The sequence below is a fragment of the Ornithodoros turicata genome, chromosome 4 (genome assembly GCF_037126465.1).
Source record: "Ornithodoros turicata isolate Travis chromosome 4, ASM3712646v1, whole genome shotgun sequence".
NCBI lineage: Eukaryota > Metazoa > Arthropoda > Arachnida > Ixodida > Argasidae > Ornithodoros > Ornithodoros turicata.
Window position 1 is genome coordinate 59,015,877 of NC_088204.1, and position 10,772 is coordinate 59,026,648.

Sequence of the window (10,772 nt, forward strand, 5' to 3'; positions counted from 1 at the left end):
TTGCAATTACGGTCGTACCAACCGTACTGGCAAGGTTACAGGGCCTAAACTTATACAGGTGAGTCACTCTTCATCAAGGAATAAATAGGCGTCCATTCTGTACATTTATTTGACCATTATGAAATGTTTTTTTGCCCAAAACGAGCACTGGATGCAGGTTGCTTGATCGCTCTTCCGACGTTCAATCGAGCACACTTGCATTTTACCCGGCGGCAAATACAGTTTGAGTGCATAATATGCTTGAAAGAACATGTTACACTACACATGTAGTGTTGTCATCAATATATGTGCGAACACTCGAGCGCTTTTTTGCATGCATTGCTAGCATGGTACACGGTGTTCTCTGCGGAAGCAAGTGCCACATTCATTTCTTTGAATTACCTTCGCGCACAAGTTCGCTATTACGTCATAATAAGACCACGATTGTCACATTTTTTCATGTATTGGTATTGTTTTGTGCCTTGGTTTGATTTGTGACAAAGAATCCTACGTAACGGTGGTGTGGCGCGACTTGAATAACGCCTTTGTGTCTGAGCTGTATCGTCAGCTTGTTACGATAGTAATAATTTGTAGCGTGTCGTGCTATTTGTAGCAGTTTTAAGGCAAAAGTGGTCTCTCAATACAGGTTTCGTCATGAGGGCTGCCCAGTGAATAATCTGTGCAGTGTGATACGGCTGGGTGTACAGGTAAGTATCACGTTCCTCATCCACTGGTTTCTACTTTACAGGAAGGAACAACCTCAGTGCACGCACTGTGGTTAGCCTCTCTCAGTTTTGCATATTTTCTTACATGTTCACATCAGAAACACACCTTACACTTTAGGCTCCTTCACCCAGCAATATAATAATTAGAGATTACAATTCTTTTTAGAAGAGTTCCCCATATTCTTTTTAGAATAGTTTTTAATCTTTTTAATTATTAGAAGATACAGGGATTGTAAACCATGTTTTAAACTGATGTTTTAACATTTGTCCAATGCATTTATTAAACAACATATTCATTTTTAACTGGTTGCACCCAAACCAATGTTCTGATGTATTATTTCCTTTGTTGTCGAAAAAAAAATTAAAAATTGAAATTAAAAGTTGGAATAATCATCATCAATGCAGGTTACTTCACAGCTGCCTCGACATACTCAAGAAATGGGTGCAGAACCTGCGTAATGCCCGCAAACTTTGACTACCACAGCATCTCCAGAAAGTAAAGGGATATGTGTCACATGGGATTTTTAAAGGCATTCACAGTATATAATACCTTGTATGAACTGTTGTAGATCTAAGCAGCTTCTACAGTACACTCTCAGAAATTAAAACTTCTCAGGGAACTGTGATAATTGTTTCAGTTAATAGGCATGCACATACGCTATATGAAGACAATTATTTATTGAGAATGCACTTCTCTTGCTACTCATGTTGTTTACATCTACTGTTGATCACATTCATTTATCACATATTATATTCTTATATATTATTACTATATTATCACATATTCGATCACATTAAATTTAAAATTTAGCATATATGAGAAAATATCAGTGGGGAAGTTGCTATTCATTGCTCATTCCAACCTAAAATTGAGTGCTACAAATTTAGAGAGCGTACCTGACCATTGTCATTCCTCCTAAAATATATATTGCCATTGTAGCAAGGTCACAAAACAATAAATGTAGCCTTTTGCGACCTCCCTGCACGTTCATTGTATCCTGAAACGCATAAGTGCAAGAAATAAATCTTGAACTTGAATAAACTTGATGTTGTATAAACTTGACATAAAATGTTGAATAATATAATGAATGATATAAAATATTGAATAAACTTGAAGTCGTATTTTCTCTTTACTCATCATCAGTGATCTTCATTACAAAAGCATATCGTGTTAGACTTTTTTGTTTGCGTTTCACAGACTGGGTACACGAGGGCCAAAATGACAAAATCACAACTGTTTCAACGTCCAAATAGTCCTGTTGCAATTTGAAGACCATACGTGGAGCTGCATTGTTTGGAACATGCTCCACATAACAAGCATGACAAAGTCAGCACTGGATAGCAGGACCCCGTCCCCAAGCAGCTTTTCTCACGCTGCAGTTGTATTCAACAAAATCATGCGAGTGCTAGAGAAGGACATTCAGTTTGGCACAACCGCGCCAGCAAATAATCAGAACAAATAAAGGAAGAAGCAAACAAACAAAGAAGGGCTGTACTTTAAAAAAAGATAAGTCCTGTGTCTCAAGGAGGTGTTACCACTTTCTAAGTAACTTAATTGATTAAGCTTACATCACTACCTGATTAACTGTCCCAACGAGCGTGATCTAATTGCGTGAAGTATTTAGGGCTGCTTCGGTGTGTCCATATTTGCGAGGCAAAGCACCGCTGTCGTTTACTAAAAGACTGTTTCTGCGGCGATGCTTGATATAAATCATACTAAACCCATACACGACTAACACAACGGCTGTGATTCTACAGTACGATCTCTTTCTGCCATGCGAGTATATATCACCCCAGACCGTTCTTTATGGAACAATTTTTGTCCAGAACGCAGCACGGGATATTACATACATGGTTGTTATTAACCTCACATCGTTTCTTATTGAAATATTGGCTGGGAAACGTACTGTAGTACAATCCCCAGCGCTGCACTGCCGTGACAGTCTAGTTTCGGAATGCAAAACATAACGTAATTAAGAATCGAACGACAGGACACCTGTGAAACACTAGTAGTATAGAAATGTGTCCTATAGCCAAGAGTTTTCTCTAATCCAATTCTAATCCAATTCCAATCCAATTCTAAGCCATAATCCAGTTATAATCCAACACAATCCAGTTCTAAGCCAACACAAGCCAAATCCAAAGCCATCTCATTGGCCGCCATTAGCTCCGCCCACTTCACGTTGATTGGCCCATGCTAAGCCTACTGATCTGATTGGCCGCCATTAGCTCCGCCCACTTCACGTTGATTGGCCCATGCTAAGCCTACTGATCTTTGATTGGCTGACCGTAGCTCCGCTCCTTCATGCTAATTAGTTGGTTTGGCTCCGCCCAGTTCACGCTGAATGGCCCGTGCTAAGCCTAGACTGATCATTGATTGGTTGACTGTAGCTCCGCCCCTTTATACTAACTATTCGTCTCTGCCCACTTCACGCTGATTGGTGCATGCGTATCGCTGAGCACAGCTCCGCCCCTTTGTGCCGATTAACTGGCTCCGCTGATTGGTCCATTCGAAGCCTACTGATCACTCTCCACGTTTTCCAGACTTTCTAAGCCCTCTGATTGGCCGTCCCCCGTTTAAGCCTACCGATTGGCCCCATTCTAAGCCCACTGATTGGCTGACTAAGTCCGCTGAACATAGCCTTCGTTAGCGCCCGCCGGATGGCGCGCTCGGCAGCGACCCTGCTGCGGCTTTATCTCAGACGTCCAAACTTACCTCATGCCGCCAGATGGCGCGACTCAGGTGCATCAACTCCACGCTGTTCCACTTTGAGGCGTCACACGAGCGAGAGAACTTTGTCGAGATGTGCTGCCACATATTGCGCTCCCGTATCACCGCAAACAAGTTGCGGGAAATCATACGCGAAATCTTGGATGAATACCTGTCGGCTTACAGGGAGCAATCACTGCGCGAGCTTCAGGAACTATGTCAGGAAGAAATAAGAGTCCTGGAGACGATCATCAATCGCGCTAGGAGCTATGGATGAAAATAAAGATGCATCACACCTCGCTACACAGTCTGCTCGAGTTATTCCACGATGCGCATGCAGTTCCAACACCCCGCTCGAATTCTCATCTCCGGCGCGTCCATGTGTGGGAAGACGGTGCTCACGCAGAATATAATGAGACACCCCGAGTCATTTAGCGTTCCACCGCAGAAGATACTCTACGTACGAAAGTATGCAGCCGGCTGGGAAAAGGATTTCGACGGTGTGGAGTTTATGGACAGGATACCCGCAGATTGGGATGAGCGATATCCCACTCTCATAGTTATTGACGATCAAATCACGGAAAAGGGGGTTCTATCAGAGGTAGAGTCGTTGTTTGTACGTGGTAGCCATCATAAGAATGCGTCAGTGATCCTGATCACACAAGCCTTGTTCTATCACAATGCCGCTTTTCGAACGATATCGCTGAACGCCAGTTATATCATATTGTTCCGGAACGCTCGGTCCGTACAACAGATTGAAACCTTCGGACGTCAGGTGTTCGCGAAACAGGGGCTCTCCTATTTTCTCGACGCATATAACCAGGCGACGGAGAATGCGCACGGTTATTTAGTTGTGGATCTGCACGCGCTAACACCTCCCTCTCGTAGCCTGCGAACGGGTATTTTACCGCACGACCGGCAGTTCCTGTTTACGCCCGCGAAATGACGGCCGATCTTAGAAGACATCTCACGCTCCTCAAAGTATTGGCCGCCAGCAAACCGATGCACCGCGCGGAGTTACTTAAAGAGCTCAGCTGCGACGACATTCGAATCCTTTCGGAAATCTGTCTGAATATTCTACGCGGAAATATCCCACTTTCGACGGAACTTCACAAAAACCTGAAGAAACACAAAAAAATCCTCTGCTTCCTCGCTTACAAGTCACTTCATAAGTGCCCCCGGCAGTTGAAGAAATATATTAGGGGACAACGAGGTGGTCTTATTCCCATACTTCCACTGCTCCTCTCAGGGCTATCAAGTCTCGTGGCGGGAGTCGCCGGGGGAGCGATATCCAAAGCCATCGGTCATGGCTCATAGAATAGAAATAGGTGAAGTTCTGAAATCTAACGATTCGGACGATGTAAAAGTGGGCAAAATACTGGAAGCCCTCTATTACTTGCTGAAGCGCGCTCACTATCATCCTCCTCCTCCTCCTCCTCCTCCTCTGGAACCTGTCCATTCGGAGCCCGAACCGGATCCCAATCAATTCGATTTTAATCTTCTGCCCTCCGGCGTTGATAAAGCACGTGCGAAATCTGTGCTAAAAGAATTGAAGAAAGTTTTCACCTGGCAGGCGGATAATGTGCTAGTATATAGAGGGAAGCGAATCAAACGCTCAAACATTGTGGCTCTCGTGAGCTACTTAGCACGTCGTAGCGCGCTCATCAAGAAACCCCTCTGGTACAAAAAAGTATCGAAAATTATAAGCGCTCTGAAAATACACCGCATTGCTCGCTGGAGCAAATATGGGGCCCTATAGAAAGATCAAGGAGAATGGGTTAGGAGGAGTGGATCGGTACCGACGTTATCACAAGCTCACGCGCGCAGAAGCCGCGGAACAGCTGAAAAAAGAAGATGCTTACACCCTTCACAAGCCTGTGAAGAAAAAATTTAAGCGGCGCTCCATCATCGCAACTCACGTGCAGGATTTATATCAGGCAGACCTTCTCGATATGCGTAAATATCAGAAATTTAACAAGGGCTTCAGGTACATCTTAACGGCCATAGATACGCTATCGAGGTACCTGTACATGGTCCCCATTCGCACAAAGCGCCCGCAAGACGTAAAGAAAGCCTTCCAACGAGTTTTCCGTCACGGAATTCCGAAGAATTTGCTCACGGATCGCGGGAGCGAATTTTGGGGTTCCCCCGTTCGTCAGTACTTTCAGTCGCTACTAAATCACTATAGCACGCAAAGCGGAATGAAAGCGGCCTTCTGTGAACGCGTGCAGAGAACAATTAGAGAAAGAATAGCCAGGCATTTCACTAGTACGGGGAAGTTTAATTATATCAACGCGCTGCCGAAGATAGTGGCCAACTATAACGACTCGGTACACTCCGTCACGGGCGAAAAGCCGAAAAACGTGAACGCCGGAAATGAAGTAGCTCTGTTCAACAGATTGAATTGTAAGACGACCCCGCGCGAGAGCAAGTACAAAGCAGGGGATCAGGTGAGGCTCGCGTTAGATCGCGGCGTGTTCGCCAAAGGCTACGATCAAAGGTGGACGGCCGAAGTGTTCCAGGTGTCGCGAACGAGAAAGACCGATCCGCCCGTAGTGTACGTGAAAGATTCGACGGGAAAAGAAATACTGGGATCATTCTACGAGCAGGAGCTGCAGCCAGCCCACCATCTTTCCTCGTACGATAAGAGACTCATTTCCGCGGTGATTAGAAAGAAGAAAATTAACGGGGTATTGCACTACTTGGTCCGTTGGTTCGGATACGCCAAAGATCACGATTCTTGGGTGCCCGCCAGCGATGTCAGAAAATGAATTTTACGTGTATCTGCTCTCGAACGCCAGCATGGACCTGTACCCGTCCAACACACTGAATGACTTCACGATCGCGTTAGATAAGCCGCTACACCTGAATGATTCGTACGTCGTCGGTCTAGAGGGATTTTCCATTCCCAACAGCTTCCTGAACGTGAACCAAGCGCCTGATAACCTGATAACGCTATCAACGGAGAAGTGGGAAACAAAACAGCTCACGTTCGAAGATACGGACACGCTATTGAATAAAATATTCCCCGAATATGGGATAGAGTGGACTTACGAGGAAGATCACTACATGTTTAAGCTACCATCGCGCGTGCGCTCGGCGAAACTAATCGACAGACCGCTGCATCTCGCCTTTGGAATCGTCGACATCGACGGAGATCACCCGGAGGGTGGTAAAGTACGCGCCGTCCCAAACGTGTTACCGCTCGCGGAGGAAAGAGCCGTTATGATGCGAGTTCGCCGGGTGATAGTGATCAATAACGATCTAATTTTAGAACCCCGATCGCTAATTACCGACACATTCAACGAATTCTTCAGAGCGACGAACGATACAGAATCACGGGTGGAATACAAAGACAACACTTACTCGCTTTCTCTCCCGACGAATTTCAACTTGTCGACCGAGTTCCTGGACCTCATTCAGGTGCAGCACATCCATGTTGAAGGATCCCGAAAACGCATCACGTGTAATCCCATAGTGAAGACGTACCGCATCCACATAAACACTCAAGAGACGGAAAGTCGGCGCATTTCACTTCCACCAAATTACTACGAAACACCCGAAGCTCTCGTGAGCGCCATCCATGAGCGTCTGCAGCCGGAGGCTTCCCTCATGTACGATGCATGGGCGAGGAAGTGTTCGTTGAGCTTGCGGGAAAACGTGTCGCTTACATTATCCGATTACTTTGCGTACCTACTGGGTTTTGGCGCGAAAACCGTATTTACCGAAAACGATACGGGCGTCGACGAAGTGACCATAGATCTTCCCATTAACTGTATTATGATATACACGGATCTCTTCGCGCCCTCCGTAGTGGGAAACGGGCGGCATCCGATACTGAAATTAATTCCATTCGTATACGATAGAACGAAAGAACAACTGAGTTTCAGCTTTCTTCCCGTTCAGTATTTTAAGTTAGTGCAGCGCGAAATTTCCTCAATCACCGTCTCTATACGCGACGACACGGGTCGCAAGCTACCGCTACAAAATCGTGGTAGATCGACGCTGACGCTGCACTTTAAGCATGTACACTAAAGCAGTACCAATCTACGGATTTGGCGTTGCGACGGTATACAGGTCGCATCTGTACCAGAGGGGAGGCAATTTCTTTTCTCAGCTCGGGCGTTTCGCTATTCCACACTTTAAACGCGTATCGCCCTACTTAAAAAAGACGGCTGTTGCGGCCGCTAAGCGCGTGGCCAAAAATCTGTCGGAGGGAGACTCTTTCCGAAGTGCGCTTAAAAGATCGGCGAAAGATACGGGCCGTGAAATTCTCCGCGACCTCGGAGGGGCTGGCGGGCGAAGAAAGAGGAAAAAACCGGACGTCTTCGACGGCATAAATCACGCCGGTTGCGCGGCCACAATTTAGTTGCGAGATGGACACGATTAACGTCGTACATCCCGACACTCCTCTGTTGGATAAGTCGGAAACACAGTTATTTTCCGTGCCGGGAACGCAGTGGCATATACTGAAGGGAGAATATGAGGTATTCTACCCGGTCGCTGACATATCCTCAGTCATAGAGTTCCAGCTTTCGAATTTGGGGCACCACTATCTCGATTTGAACTCCGCGTACATAGTGACGAAAGTCCGCATCGTACGTGACGATGGTTCGCTACCAGAAACACAGGCTGGCGATCGGACGACCTACGACGAGGTCTACCCCGTCAACGCGTTAGCTCGCTTTTCAAGAACGTAGCCGTCTTCTTGAATCAGACCATGATTACGAATAATGATTTGTATAGCTATAGAAGCTACCTGGATATTTTGCTTCATGCCAGCACCACGGAGCAAAATACCGTGCATAAAGCAGGTCTGTACACGCAAGAAGAAGCGCGTCAATCGGAAAACAACATTCGCGCTCATGGACCGACCGAACGATACAACCTCACACGTGGCGGCAAGACCATCGACCTGGTTTCCAAGATCAACTCGGACATTTTCCTGCAGCCTAAGCTACTCATATCGGGAGTGGAAATTAGGCTTGTTTTTTATCAAGGCTCCGACGCGTTCCGCATTATGAAGACCGATCAGGAGCAGCACACACATAAAGTGGAAATCATGAGTGCCACCTTGTACATAAAGAAAATCACCGTGTCTCCCAGCCTATTCCTCGGACACGAAACGGAATTGCAGCAGCGCAAGGCTCTCTACACACTGGCCGGAAGTGAATCGCGTATTCGTTCGCTACCAGTTGGCAACCTGGATGCATGCCTGGAAGATTTATTTCCAGAGAAGATACCGCCTAAGGTGGTGGTCGCATTCGTGCCCACCCTAGCCTACCAGGGAGCATTCAATCGGGACCCGTACCGATTCGTGAACTGCGACATTGAGTCGGCGACGCTCACCGTGAACGGGACGCAGCGAATAGACACGTTCGACTTCAACAATAACCTGAACCACCGAAGCTACTTCAACCTCCTGGAGCAGCTATGTGAGAAGCACGTCTCCTACGAATAGGACCACTACGTTGGAAACAAGTTCCTACTGTACTACGACCTGGATCCCGATCAATCCTCCGTCCACCTGTCACCGATCAGGCGTGGAAACGTTCGTCTGCAACTCAAGTTCCGACGTGCCTTGGCCGAACCCACGACCGTATTGATACTGTCCGAGAGTGTGCGAATTATGTCCATCGATAAGAACAGGAACGTCACACTGGATTAGCGATGTTCGAGCAAGATATCGAGAGACTCCTGAAGTACAACGATTACACTTCGGCACTCTTCCGTGGTGTATACGCTCGAGACGACCGTCTGCCCGCGCTGGATAGACCGGGTATAATCGTGGTGAACACCGATCGGCGACAGCAGGCTGGGGAGCACTGGATTCTGTACGCGAAAATGAAGGACGACCTCATCTACTTTGATCCCTTCGAATTGCCACCCATCGAACCCGAGCTGAAACGCCTCACCGTCGACGAATATAATGATGTCTGTATTCAAAGCCTGTATTCTCCAATGTGTGGTGTGTACTGTTGTATCGTGGCGACATTGTTGGCGAAAGGGAAATCACTGAAGAGCATTGTATCCCTGTTTTCCGATAATCTCGCCGCTAATGACCTAAAATCAATAAAGCTGCTAGAAAAGTTGTTTGTCGCTTAAAAACGCCTGGTGTCCTTTATTCTCTATAGCTCCCCCACAAACTATACTTGCTTAGTCAATGAATACACGCTATAGCTCCCTATCATATCATTCTATCAATACAGCTTCCCATCATATCAGCCTATCTTCCTAATCCATCACAACAACACAACATTTAAAATCAGAAATACATGTATTTTTATTTTACTGCTGATTACATATGGGACGCGGACTTTCGCTGGTCTCGCGGTCACTTCTTCTTCGCGTGAGTAAAGATGATGTCGGGCGATGCGACTCTTTTACCGTCCCTGAATCTCTCCTTCTTCTCTAGTTTCAGATCTGGTAATTCTCGCATTTCTTGCAAATCTTCATCTGTGAGTCGCTTAAAACGACTGGGTAGGTACACCTTTACGCGTTTATCGTTGTCCATCAGGAGTTCCACGTACACGGACTCCCCGTACATAGTATCCACTTTGCGCAAGTCCAACACGTCGAGCTTTTCGTTGTTCGGAACAGTGCTCATTTTCTGAATGTCCCCATCACCGGGTTTCTTTAGTTTATCCAGCTTCTCGAAAATATATGACATATCTCTCAGTGCAAGTTCCTACGCACGCCAAATGAACTGAAAATGAGGACAACTATTACCTAACTTTCCTCATCTTGAAGACAATAGTGAAACATACCTTTCTCGTTGTGCGCTTCACCGGGAGTCGACCGACGGCTTCACAGACCTCAAATGAGTTGTATATATCGCAACTTTTATATAAAGCATCCCTGGAGGAGCGCAAGGGTGGTGCGATTCTGTTTACACAATCACGCAGGAACAGCATGTGATTTATGATGCGCGCGCGCGAAGGACATTTGGAACTTCTTGGAAACCAAAGTGCATAAGCGAACCCTTTGTTTTTGGTTACAGAAAGCTTGCTGATATAAAACAGATGGCCCAACTTGTTGAGACATGCAGCGCCGCGGCCGAGGCTCCATGACCTCATTTCTTGACAAACATGATTTACGACCTCCAAAGCATGGCAGTACGCGAGCTTTGATACAAAACAGATGGCCCCAACGTGTTGGGATGGCCGATGAAGCTCCGTGACCTCATTTCTCGGAACACATGATTTACGACTGCCAAAGCATGGGAATATGCGAGCTTTGATATAAAACACATGGCCCCAACGTGTTGACACGTGCACCACGACCGCGGAGGCCCCTTGACCTCATTTCTTGGAACACATGATTTACGAATTTTTTATAATTTACGGTTTATAAGCCGC